Here is a 12,956-nt window from a genome sequence, read left to right as displayed (position 1 = left end):
CACCATTGCACTCCAGCCTGGGTGCCAGAGCAAGACTCCATCTCAAAAACAAAAACAAAACTCATGTTCACCTGTAATCCTAGAACTTTGGAAGGAGGATCACTTGATCCCAGGAGTTCAAGACAAGTGTGGGCAACATGATGAACCCTTCTCTCAACAAAAACACAAAAATTAGCTGGGTATGATGGTGTGTGCCTATAGTCTCAGCTACCTGGAAGTCTGAGGTGAGAGGATCACTTGAGCCCAGGAGGAGAAGATTGCAGTTAGCTGTAATTGAAGAAACTTATGTTCAGGTTTTAAGAGGCACAGTTGATGAAACAAGGTCCACATATTGAACTAAGTAGAGACTATTACGGAGTACCATTTTATCAAGAATATAAGTCTAATATGATTTTAGACAAAGGCCTTAATGTAGTGCAATGCTTGGCAAAGGCCTAATGAAAGAAGTAAGATGCTAGCTGATCTTGAAGGGTGGGTATGTTGCATTTAGATTGGCACAGGGTAAGGCATTGCATGTGGGCTGTGCTACATGAGTGAAGGCATAGAAATGGGACTGACCACGGCAAGGAATAGGAAGATGAATAAATGAATGCTAGATTTGGTTATAAGCTGGAAGCTGCTCAGGGAGAGTATTGATTGACTAACTTGAGAACCAGAATTGGAAGGCATGGGAATTTGTAGTTTTGAGAAAGTAAAGAAGACAAATAAAAGTCCAAATACGATGTTAGTGGGCTTACATAGTCAAGGATGGGAGGTAGACAGCTATTGTTACATGGACATTATAAGAAGAAGCATTTTGTAAACAATAAACTGTATTAAACAAAGTAAAAATATGGTAGAAAATGAAGAGAACATGCTGCTGAATATTACTGGAGGAAGGTCACTTGACACCCTTCCACTGAGCATTTTTTATAGAGGAGGTTGTTAGAAATCCAGTGGCCAGGGATTACTGGAGAAAAGGGTATAAATAATAAGGACAGGTAAAGAGCATGTGGAATAGGACAGATACAGGAAGAAGATAAATGGGACAGGAGTGAAAGACTCAAGAAAGTTTTTGAAAGAGATGACAGGGTGAAACTACACACATACGAAGACAAAATTGGCTGTTAGTGAGTAAAAGCCTGAAGATGCTGGAGAGAAGGATGGGATGCTAGGAATTGCCCCAAGAGTTGAGGCTGAGATCTGGAGCTTGAGCGGCAGGGCTGGCATTGAAAATGAGACACATGCTTTCCTGCTGACACTGGAGGAAATTTCAAGGGGAACCATGGGATGCTGAGTAGATCAAATCAGTTACCTTCAAATTTCCCTATTACATTATCAAAAGTGCCTGAGATAAAGAGATTGGTGCTTTAAAAAGACAGCTGGGCACAGTGGCTCAAACCTGTAATTCCCAACACTTTGGGAGGCCAAAGCAGGCAGACCACTTGAGAATCACTTGAGGTCAGGAGTTCCAGACCAGTCTGGCCAACATGGTGAAACATGGTCTCTACTAACACAAACAAACAAAACAAAACAAAAAACAAAATTAGCTGGACATGGTGGCACATGCCTGTAATCCCAGCTACTCAGGAGGCTGAGGCAGGAGAACCACTTGAACCCAGATGGCAGAGGTTGCAGTGAGCTGAGATTATGCCACTGCACTTCACCCTGGGTGACAGAGTGACTCTGTCTCAAAAAAAAAAAAAAAAGGGAACAATTTAGACACTATATTGGGTGTTAATAAAAAGTAAATGGGGGCCGGGCACGGTGGCTCAAGCCTGTAATCCTAGCACTTTGGGAGGCCAAGGCGGGTGGATCACAAGGTCAAGAGATCGAGACCATCCTGGTCAACATGGTGAAACCCCGTCTCTATTAAAAATACAAAAAATTAGCTGGGCATGGTGGTGCGTGCCTGTAATCCCAGCTACTCAGGAGGCTGAGGCAGGAGAATTGCTTGAACCCAGGAGGCGGAGGTTGCGGTGAGCCGAGGTTGCGCCATTGCACTCCAGCCTGGGTAACAAGAGCGAAACTCCGTCCCAAAAAAAAAGTAAATGGGAGCATTGCTGACAATGGTAAAGGTCAAATGTAAATTAGTATTAAGGAGATAAATCAAGGGAGAGCTATGGGCAGGCTAATGATTAGATGCCTCTTTAAACAGATATTCTTTAAATATTCATTCCGTTTTTTAAATGGAAATGAAGTAGGCCCCAGAATGTAACAAGATCAATTTATATTTTAACAATTATGTTAAAAGTTTTATTTGGAAATCTGGATTTTAGTATCACTTAAAAGTTGGTTCTGAGGATGACAGAAAAGGGGTGGGACCATAGGAGTTGCCCCAGCAGTTGAAAGAGGTTGAACTCTGTGGCTTCAGCATGATGAGGGCTCAGCCATCCTGACAGCTAGCTAAATTTGTGTAGTTGTGTGGCTTCCTCTACCAGAATCATAAAAAGAATCATAAAAAGCCTACTTCATGTATTCATTTGATAGCTATGTGAAGGTGATCAGGCAGTGATATGTACTGATAGGGATTCATTTTGCTCCTCCAGTATAGTTAACCTGCTGTCTTTTGTATGAAAAAGAATTATATGAAACAAAAATGATAATATCATCTGACATGGTGCTCAATTTCTGTTGAGGAAATAGGACAATTATACTTAAAAAATGAGGTTGGTAAAGGGTCCTAGTTGGAAATATGGACCTTATAATGGAAGTAAATAATGGAGATAATGGAAGCCTTATTTCTAGGCTTCACTCAAAGTGGTAAAACCTAATATATCAATAGACTGTGATGTTATATATGTATATCCTAATACTGAGAGTAACCACTAAGAGAACTATACAAGTGATATCCTCAAAAATATTAAATAAATCCATTTTTTTTTTAAGTCCAAGTAACCCACAAGAAGGCAAGGGGCCAGCAGGGGAGTGCTAGGGTGGTGGTAGAGAGGTAGTCAGAGAAATGAGAAGTTGAGAATAAACAGAAAACAGATAACAAAATGGCAGGCTTAAATCCTAAAATACCAAGACTTATTCTAAATGTAAAATTGATCTCAATACAGCAATTAAAAGACAGAAATCGGCAGACTGGATAAAAAAAAACCTAAGCCAAATATATACTGTCCATCAGAAACTTCCTCCAAACATGACACTGGTAGATGGAACCTGAAAGGGTGGAAAAGTTATACTATGCAAACATTGATCAGGAATAAAAACAGTAGTATGTGTATATGCTGAGATATATATGTATATATATCAGATCAAGTAGACTTCAGAGAAAAGAAAATTACTAGGGACAAGAAGGACACTACATAATGATAAATGGATCAGTCCACAAGAAGACATGTTAATCCCAAATGTGTGGACCAAACAACAGTGCTTCAAAATACATGAAGCAAAAACTGATGGAGGTGAAAGGAGAAATACACCAATCCATAATTATAACTGTAACATATAAGCTATAGGTATACCTGACACTCAGCAATTGATAGAACTACTGGACAAAAAATAAGCAAAGATATAGGCGAATTAAACAACAGGATCTAATAGACATTTATAGAATGCTGCACCCAACAACGGAACGTACATTATTTTTAAGAGCCTATATAACATTCACCAAAGTAGGCTATTGTGAGTCATAAAGCAAACCTCAACCAAAGTTTTTAACGAAATCGTACAGAATATATTACTTGACTGTGCTAGAATTAAACTATAAATCAATAACAGAAAGACAACAGTAAAATCTCCAAAAACTTGGAAATTAAACACATACTTCTAAGTAATCAGTGGGTCAGAGAGGAAGTGTCAACAGAAAAGAAATATATACAATCAATAATAAAAATACAACATATCCTATTAAGAGAATGACAAGGAGCCACAGACTGGGAGAAAAAATTTGCAAAACATATCTGTGAAAGAATGTGGGTCCAAAATATACAAAGAACTCTTAAAACTAACAACAAGAAAACAACCCAATTTAAAAATAAGAAAAAGAGATAAACACCTCACCAAAGAGATATATTCATGGAAATAAACATATTAAAATAAGCACTCTGGCATTGTTTAGCTGAAGAAAAGAAAATAGGCTCAATATTATTTGTCATTAGGGAATTACAATTTAAAACAACAAAGATACCACTATACACCTATTAGAATGGCTGAAATTTAAAAAACTGACAACACTAACTACTTTGCAAGGATATGGAGCAATAGGAACTCTCGTTCATTGCTTTGCTGGTAGGAATGCAAAACTTTGCAAGACAATTTGATAGTATCTTCCAAAGCTAATCATTGTCTTGCCATATGTTGTGAGTTCATTTCCCCTGTCAAAAACTTATGTTGAAATCCTAACTCCCAGTACCTGTGAACATGACCTTATTTGGAAATAAGGCCTTTGCAGATATAATCAAGTTAAGATAAAATCATACTGGATTAGTATGGGCTCCAAATCCGTTGATTGGTGACTGATACGGTTTGGATTTGTGTCCCTGCCCAAATCATACGTCAAATTGTACTCCCCAGTGTTGGAGGAGGGGCCTAGTGGGAGGTGATTGGATCAAGGGGGAATTCTCCCCTCGCTACTCTCGTGATAATGAATTCTCATGAGTCCTGGTTGTTTGAACGTGTCCCCTTCTCTCTCTTCCTCCTGCTCCAGCTGTGTAGGACGTGACTGCTTTCCCTTCACCTCCGCCATGATTGAAAGTTTCCTGAGGCTTCCCCAGCCGTGTTTCCTGTACAGCCTGTGGAACTGTGAGCCAATTAAACCTCTTTTCTTCATAAATTACCCAGTTTCAGGTATTCCTTTATAGCAGTGCAATTACGGCCTAATACGGTGACCTTATAAGGAAAAAGAGACATAGAGACACAGACATAGACACAGACCCAAAATTGGTGAGATCTGAAGGAACTCTGTGGTTTGTACCAATGTCATTTTCCTGGTTTTAATATCGTACAATAGTTACAGTAGATGTTACAATTGGGGGAAACATCCCTATACATTTATTTTATAACTTCCTGTGAGTCTATACTTAATTGAAACTAGATGTTTTTAAAAATAATTAAAGGTAATGTAATGGCATGTGATGCAAAAAATGGGCATATGAAATATCCAGAACATTCAACCAGATGGCAACTAAAAATGTGGACCATCTTCCTTCATGGAACTTTGTATTTCAAACATCTTTTCATCAGCAAGACCATGCCATTTAAATGTTTTCTTAGAAGTGGTGCTGAGCTATGTTCAGTGGCCACATGGCTGTCTAGAATCAGTAACAATGAATAAGGATGGACAGCCGGGATTAAAGATGCTCTCCAGGAAATCATCTCAGGCCTGGGTTACCTCCCTATACCACTGGGATTCAGTCAACATTGGAAATCACTGGAATCCTCAATATGATCTACAAACAATGCAACATTCTCTATTTTGACTGAACATACATTTCAAAGTTTTCTTTAAGAAAAAAAAAAAGCAATATATTAAAATGGTTTGTTTGACTATATATAGCTCTCATTTCCATCCTAGGGAATGGGACAATAAGGCTATTGTGAATAAGCATAATTTATATGCCTTTTTTTCTGCTTGTTGGCATGGATAATTAAATGACCTTCAACTTTCATTCAAGGTTAACCATAGCACTGAAATATATATATATATATATATATTTTTTTTTTGCTGAATCCATAGTTCTTACAGCCATATTACTAAAATTAAGGGACTATGGCATAACACAAATTACTATAATTCTAAACCCACTGACAGAGTTTATAGCTTATTCATTTTTTATACTATCCCTGTGAGGAATAATTGTATCAAGCTTTATTTGTTTACGCCAAATGGGAAAAACAGATATATATATTCATATTTCCTCCCCTGGATTATAGGCCAAGTATACTAGGGAGCAAAAATATTAAATTCACATGCCTCCTTTTTTTATGATAATAATTGAAAAGTTATAGATACGATCCCATTTTCTGAAATGTTTAAAAATGAGTATATAAAATGGTCTTAGTTATTTTCAGAACTTAAGTCATTGTATGTATTGGTTAATTTATAGGGAGTTATATTACTTTTCCAGACTAATAGGCTACCATCGATAATGAAGAACAAATAAATCCTGTCTTGTGAAATGCTGCCATCTTAAAATTTGCCTAAGGAAAGATTCATTATTGGAGGATTCTTTGCTTTATACATAAATTGCTTTAAACAGCACACTCTCCTAGCATTTAAAAATAGTCCATATATAAGAATTCTCTCAATCCACAATCATATCAGTTGTGTAAAATGAGATATATCTGGTCTGATACCTCAGTTGATGGAACTTTCTCTTGAAATGTCAACCATCATTCACATCAGTGCTTTAAATGCCATCTAAGCAGGCCAAAAGAAATTAGTGTACATTTTGAGTAATGGAAGTGACTTTGGAAGAAGAAAGAACAGGGTCCAATGAATCTAAAATGGTGTTTACAGCTGAGTATTGCTCATAGCTTTTGGGAGTGTCTTGCTTCCCCTATTCATCAAGGTGCTGAGGCAACATTAAAATCAACCCAGGAAGCATACTGAGTAGGTATATGGTATATGGGAGAATGGCATATTTGTTAACTTACTGATAAAATGTTTCAGTATGTAAATACTTGTAAATTATTATTAATTTTTATTCCTGTACTTACACCATGATTGCCCCTGCATAAAGCTGCACACTCATTTTCTACTTCAAATGCAGGGACTAACTCTTATATCCCCCACAGCTTTTAGTAGGCACATAATAGATGCTTATAGTTGATGGACACAAAACATATTCAGTTATTAAAAGAATAGAACTTCCATTGCTTCTTCAGTTTCAAATGTCTCAAAGTTAGCCTCTTCTTTTTACCACAAAGCCCACCACTTTTTACGGTGGTTTCCTGTCTTTCCATTGCATTTCCTTCTACCACGTCTACTCAGTAACTTCCTCCTTTTGCTGACCCCTGACTACAAGGCATTTCTGTCTTTTGGCTTCCCAATATGTCATGCCCTCTGTTATGGCCACCACAGCCTTCTACTCCCCAGCTCTCATTTCCATCCTAGGGATGGGACAATAAGGCTATTGTGAATAAGTATAATTTATATGCCTTTTTTTCTGTTTGTTGGCATGGATAATCAAGTGACCTGCAACTTTCATTCAAGGTTAACCATAGCACTGAAAACCAAAAGGATAGGAGGAGAGTGAACAAATCAAGTCCAGAGAGGTGTATTTCCAGTGTGGAACAGTGACTCTATGAATACCCAGGAATGAGGCTTCCAAGAAAGCATATGCGTGTGCGCTGGTGAGGGGAGGAAGGGTCACAGGCAGGAATTGTCGTAGAAGCTTCCTGAGGCCAAAGGAGACATTTCCAGAGGGTCTCTATTCTAAAGAAAAGATTCTCTCTCTTTTCTCTGATTTTTTTTATATGCAGATGTCTTCATTGTACATTTGGGCCTGTTTTTAAAACAGCATAGTTTTAGATTTATTCTTCAGGATAACTTGTACCTATGGACATGGTCAACAACTTATAAAAATTAAGGGAGACTGGTTGACTGAATAAAACTTCTCACCTTGTCCATGAGCATCTTCTCTTTATTTGGATTTCATAAGCCAAATAACATCTTAAAATTGGCAAATATAGTTACAATTTTGTTGAACATACTTTTCTCCAGAAAATAGTATGAGTACAAAAATGACATCTAGGGTGACTGTCAATATATCTTTTCTTTGCACATACTACATGTTTGTTGCCATGTTGTAGAAATATTTTAGGAAAAGTTTGGGTAACAGAACTAGCAGTGGCATTTATTGAATTCTTCCTCACAATAACTAAAGGCATAGTATTATACTTGTTTTGCAGATACAAACCTCTCAATCCAACTAATATTTATTGAGTTTACTAAATGCTGGCACCAGTGATACCAAGATCAATCAATGTAGCTGTTGTTACTGAATGGCATATATGGGGAGATAAACACAGTAACGTCCACTCTGTGTGGTGAGTGCTGTTGGGGATCAATTAAGGGTTATGAGGTTATAGAAGAGGGATCATTCACCCATCTGCAGAGGGCTTGGGGATGAAACAGTGTCAGGAAAGCACTCCTGGAGGAGGTGTACCAGGGGAGATGTTCCAGACAGAAAGCAGCTGAAGTAAAGACATGAAATAGAGCAGTAGTATATTGTGGTCTGAGAACTACAGGTAATTCAGCATTTCAGGAGGGGAAAGTGAGTGGTGGATAATGATGAGAAATAAGACTACAAACACAGGCAGAGGCCTTTCTAGCCACACTACGAATTTGGAGTTGGAGGCACCAAGGGTAAGTATCTTGTTTCAAAAAGTGATTACATGAGGATGTTTACCCAGTTCTGTCTCCAAAGCAATGATTTTTACATTAAACCCCATTCACTTAATAGACATTCTTCAAATTAACCATTTACCAACGATGTAAATAAGTTATGAGAAAAAAAAAGAATACTACTTAGAAAATACTTAAAAGCATTGTTTGGAAAAAGCCAGTGTAATATCTCTGTTTTCAATTTGAACTTTGAGTCTAATGATTAGATATTTTCTAGTCTCATATTTTATACCATACCATGTACTCTGTTTTTGTTAACTATCATTAATAGTGAAATGGCAAACTGACCAGCGTCCAATACTGGGGTTACACTGATGGGTACTCCACAACAGGCGTTTGTTCTTGGGGCATCCAACCATTACCTTCAGTAGCTGCCAGACAAAAATGTGAATCCAAAGCCAGACTGCCTCAAGGGCACCTCTGCCAAGACACATCTGCTGGGCCTGATGAAAGCAGAGGTTTCTCCCAGTCCTAGCATTGGAGATTGACATATCCTCAATGGATGTCAGGGGAGACCCACTCACTAAGGATGACTGTCCTGCCCCTAACCCATTAGCATGTCCCAAAAAGAAACAGGAGACCAAAGACCTTTGCCTTGTATAATAGTCATGCTGCCTCAGAAAAGCTGGGAAGTCCCCTCTCAGTGACCCCTTGCTCTATCCTAATGTGAACGATGTTCATGCTTTTTCATCAGATCTTTTAAATAGAAAGGGTACAGACAAAGTCAGCTATAATCACTTGGTGCAGAGCAGAGTGCAGAGAGAGAGAACATTTCATATTCAAGAAGAAATTGTCCAGGCAGTAAATTTCACTGTGGTGAGTCCTGTAATTGGAGATAGTAGAGAAACCACTGGATAGCTGAGGAAATTCCAGAAGTCCAAAAAAAAAAAAAAAGAAAACCTAAGAACAAAATAAAAGAGCCTAAAATTTACACAGAATCAGAAAAAGACTTCTGAACAAAATAGCACTGATGGTGCTGGGAAGCTTACTTAGTACATACCCCCTACAGCAAGAGGTAGGTAGAGGAACTGTTATTTCAATGAAAGTTCATTTGAAAGAAAAAAAAATTGTCTTTCTCTTTAAAAGTTTAACAAATTCCCTGATTCTTAACCAAACAGGGAATATAATTTTTTTCATAAGAACAATCGTACTTTCTTAAAATTCCATATTATGGTCTGTTACAGGTGAGTGTGTGGCAAGTAGAGTATTGTGGTTAACTCCGGGATGGAGAGGGATTAGGGGAATCGATATTATCAGAAGAGGGGTATAGAAGAGCCTTCAGTCATTTGCAGCTTCAATACTGCAAACATTAGTTGAGTAGTAGGAACTAATGTTTCTTGAGTTATTCCTTATAGCTTTATAAATGCCTAAATACTACAAACAGTTCATAAACTTTTAAAAGTGAATTGGAAGTTCAGGCAATATTTTGGGAAACAAGAGAGGGAGCAAGAAAGAGATCAGATGAGCGGAGGATGAGAGGAAGAGGATAAATAAGCAGGGAGAGAGAGAGCAAAAGAGAAGGAATGGTTGTGAACCTAGTGAACTTTTGGAAGGGTTAGGTTAAAGATCACACCATGCTGTTTGCCCTATTAATTCTTGCCCTGATTGAATAGTTCTCTACCCATTTCTCACCAAATGACTCAAGCAGCTGCCATGGTATTCTCATCTCTACAACCCAGCCACAGAATAGCTTCAGCCATCATAAAGCAGTTCTTCCAGCAGAAAAAAAAAAGAAAAAAAGAGCAATTGCAATTCCCTCAAGAAGAAAAGAAAAAAACAATGAGTATGTAGGTATGAATGAACCTAAAGCAGCTCTAAATTACTCCCCTTTGGGGACAGAAGCAGATACCTTTGCCAAATTCAAAATGAAATCCTATATCCCTGCAGACCCCTTTCTTGTGTTACTGTATAATTTACACACAAGTTGTCTGCATAGTTAATCGTTCTCTATAGCATCTGGCATTTATCATCAAAAGCAGCTTGTTGAGAGGTTCTGGAGAAGCTCTTCATGTATCCTGGGGTTTAAAGATTCTTCTACAAGTCTGTTTCTTTAAAAGCTAAAAGTGCAGCTCAGCACAGGGAGGAGGTGTTAGGAAGTAGGAGGGAGGGTCATTCATACTTGGGAGGCTCCTAATGTGGCCTGCGTGATTCAGGGCCAGAGAGGTGAAGATAAAGGGAACTAAGCATTACAGCTAAAAGAGCTTGGAAAATCCAGTCAGATTCCCCAGTTTCCACATGTGACCATAGCTTTTGCAGGGAACCCAGCCACCATAACTGAGCTGAAACTGGAAGCCAGGTTTTTTCAAGTGTCATTCAGGGTTGACTTAGGGTGTTGGGTTTTTCCCCCAAAATGGAGAAAATGGAACATTTTAGATTCTCCATGTTAGAGGGATGATGAATGTATGTAAACAATATTGTTCAGATTCTGTGAATGGGACCAGCACCACGTCTGACTGGCCTAGGAAAGTCAGGATTCTGCCTTTCAGGTAGGCGCTTCCACATGTTGGTGACATGAAACATCTCTCTGTGTTCATTCTGGAGATGCAATCTGGATCCCACACACTCAGACCTTTGCAGGACACTAGGGTAGCTAGCCCCATCTGCAATAGTCTTCCCGCCACTGTGGCCTACGGGTTTGATTTAGAAATTCAGAAAAGACTGGAAGTGAACAAATAAATGAAAGATTAAAGAAGTGTTTACCCACTGGGGCAAAGCCACAACTTTTAGTATTATTTAGCTCTTATTATTCTAAATTTCAAATAGTTTTTTATTCTTTCACTTACCATGTATAACTTTCACTTTTCACTTACACATAGCAAATGAAAGAATAAAAAAACAATTTATTTGTTTATTTATTTTTTAATTTTATTTTTTGAGACAAAGTCTTGCTCTGTCACCCGGGGTGAAGTGCAGTGGCACAGTCTTGGCTCACTGCAACCTCCACCTCCTGGGTTCAAGTGTGTCTCCTGCCTCAGCCTCCTGAGTAGCTGGGATTACAGGCACCCGCCACCATGCCTGGCTAATTTTTGTATTTTTAGTAGAGATGGGGTTTCTCCATGTTGCCCAAGCTTGTCTCAAACTCCTGACCTTAGGTGATCCACCCATCTTGGCCTCCCAAAGTCCTGGGATTATTAGGCGTGGGCTACCTGACCCAGCCACAAAACAAATAAAATAAAATAAAATTCAGAATAATAAGAGCTCAGATGATGACCTAACTAAACAAAGTTCACGTGGAAAGTTGCCCTTGATAAACCTTGGGACAGGGTGGGTTTTCGTTATTGTTTTTCTTAGCTCCTTTTATGAGTGTTTATTTTAGTGCCTTAATGCTACTGAACAGAAAATTCAGAAAACATTGTAAATGTCTTCATTTTTACTATAATATTCTCCAGCTTTTCATATATCGGCAGAAAGAAATGGATTATGGATTTCTCAAGGTTTTAGCAGCTTGTTATTTCCATGTGTAATACAAATAAGTATAGTTAAAGGTTAATTTCATTAGCAAATTTGCAGTTATCTGAATTAAGTGTACTTCAAATTTAATTTACAAGACCTGAAAAGTTTGTGAATAAGTTAATTCATTTCTAATGTATTTTAATATACCCAAACCACAAAGTATCTTAAACTTTGTAAAAAGAGTGTGCACAGAGGAATTAGCACTAGATGTGAATTCTAGAGAACTGGGGTGCAGGCTCTGCCATGTATTGGCCTGAGCAGTTCATTTAACATCCCTGAGTCTCGGTGTCCTGTTTTGTGTAAAAGGGACCTGATCCCTCTTCTCCCTGGCTGGCAAAGCACTGTGAGACTCTGGAGAAATGACATATGTTAGAGACATTTATAACCTGGAACATGGTGCATAGTATGTTTTGTTTGTGGCATTGTTTTTAAAGTAAAGCATGTATTATAGTTTTCCTGAAAAGTAATGATTTCCAGAAAAGGAACTGGGAAATTATTTTACTCTCATAGTTATAAAATATGGAGGTTTTCTTCCTCCAGGTTGGTCAGCTTCCCTCTTGATATGATTTGGCTTTGTGTCCCTACCCAGATCTCATCTTGGATTGTACTCCCATAATTCCCACATGCTGTAGGAGGGACCTGGTAGGAGATCATTGAATCACGGAGGCGGTTTCCTTCATACTGTTCTCATGGTCGTAAATAAGTCTCTCAAGATCTAATGGTTTTGTCAGGGGTTTCCGCTTTTGTGTCTTCCTCATTCTCTCTTTGCCTGCTGCCATCCATGTAAGATAGGACTTCCTCCTCCTTGCTTCCACCATGACTGTGAGGCTTCCCCAGCCACATGTAACTAGTAGTCCAATTAAACCTCTTTCTATTGTAAATTACCCAGTCTCAGGTTTGTCTAGCAGCAGCATGAAAATGGACTGATATATCTCTGCTCTAGTTCTTTTTGGAACTAGACCTCTACCCTTTGGTTGTCTTGCCACTCACTGTCAGATTGGACACTTCCCTGCACTGGGTCTCAACATCACCCTGCTGGCAGTCCCACAGGAGTGAAAACGTCTGAAGAGGGAATGTCCCAGAGAGGGAGTCTCAACCATTTCAATAGCTGGTTTAGAATAAAGGGGGCAGGCTGGATGATGAACGATTACTTAATGGGTACAATGTA

Source organism: Sapajus apella, unplaced genomic scaffold, assembly GCF_009761245.1.
Source record: "Sapajus apella isolate SASKATOON/1434 unplaced genomic scaffold, GSC_monkey_1.0 scaffold1, whole genome shotgun sequence".
Taxonomy (NCBI): domain Eukaryota; kingdom Metazoa; phylum Chordata; class Mammalia; order Primates; family Cebidae; genus Sapajus; species Sapajus apella.
The sequence above is the reverse complement of the archived record's forward strand: the minus strand, read 5'-3'. Positions refer to the sequence as shown.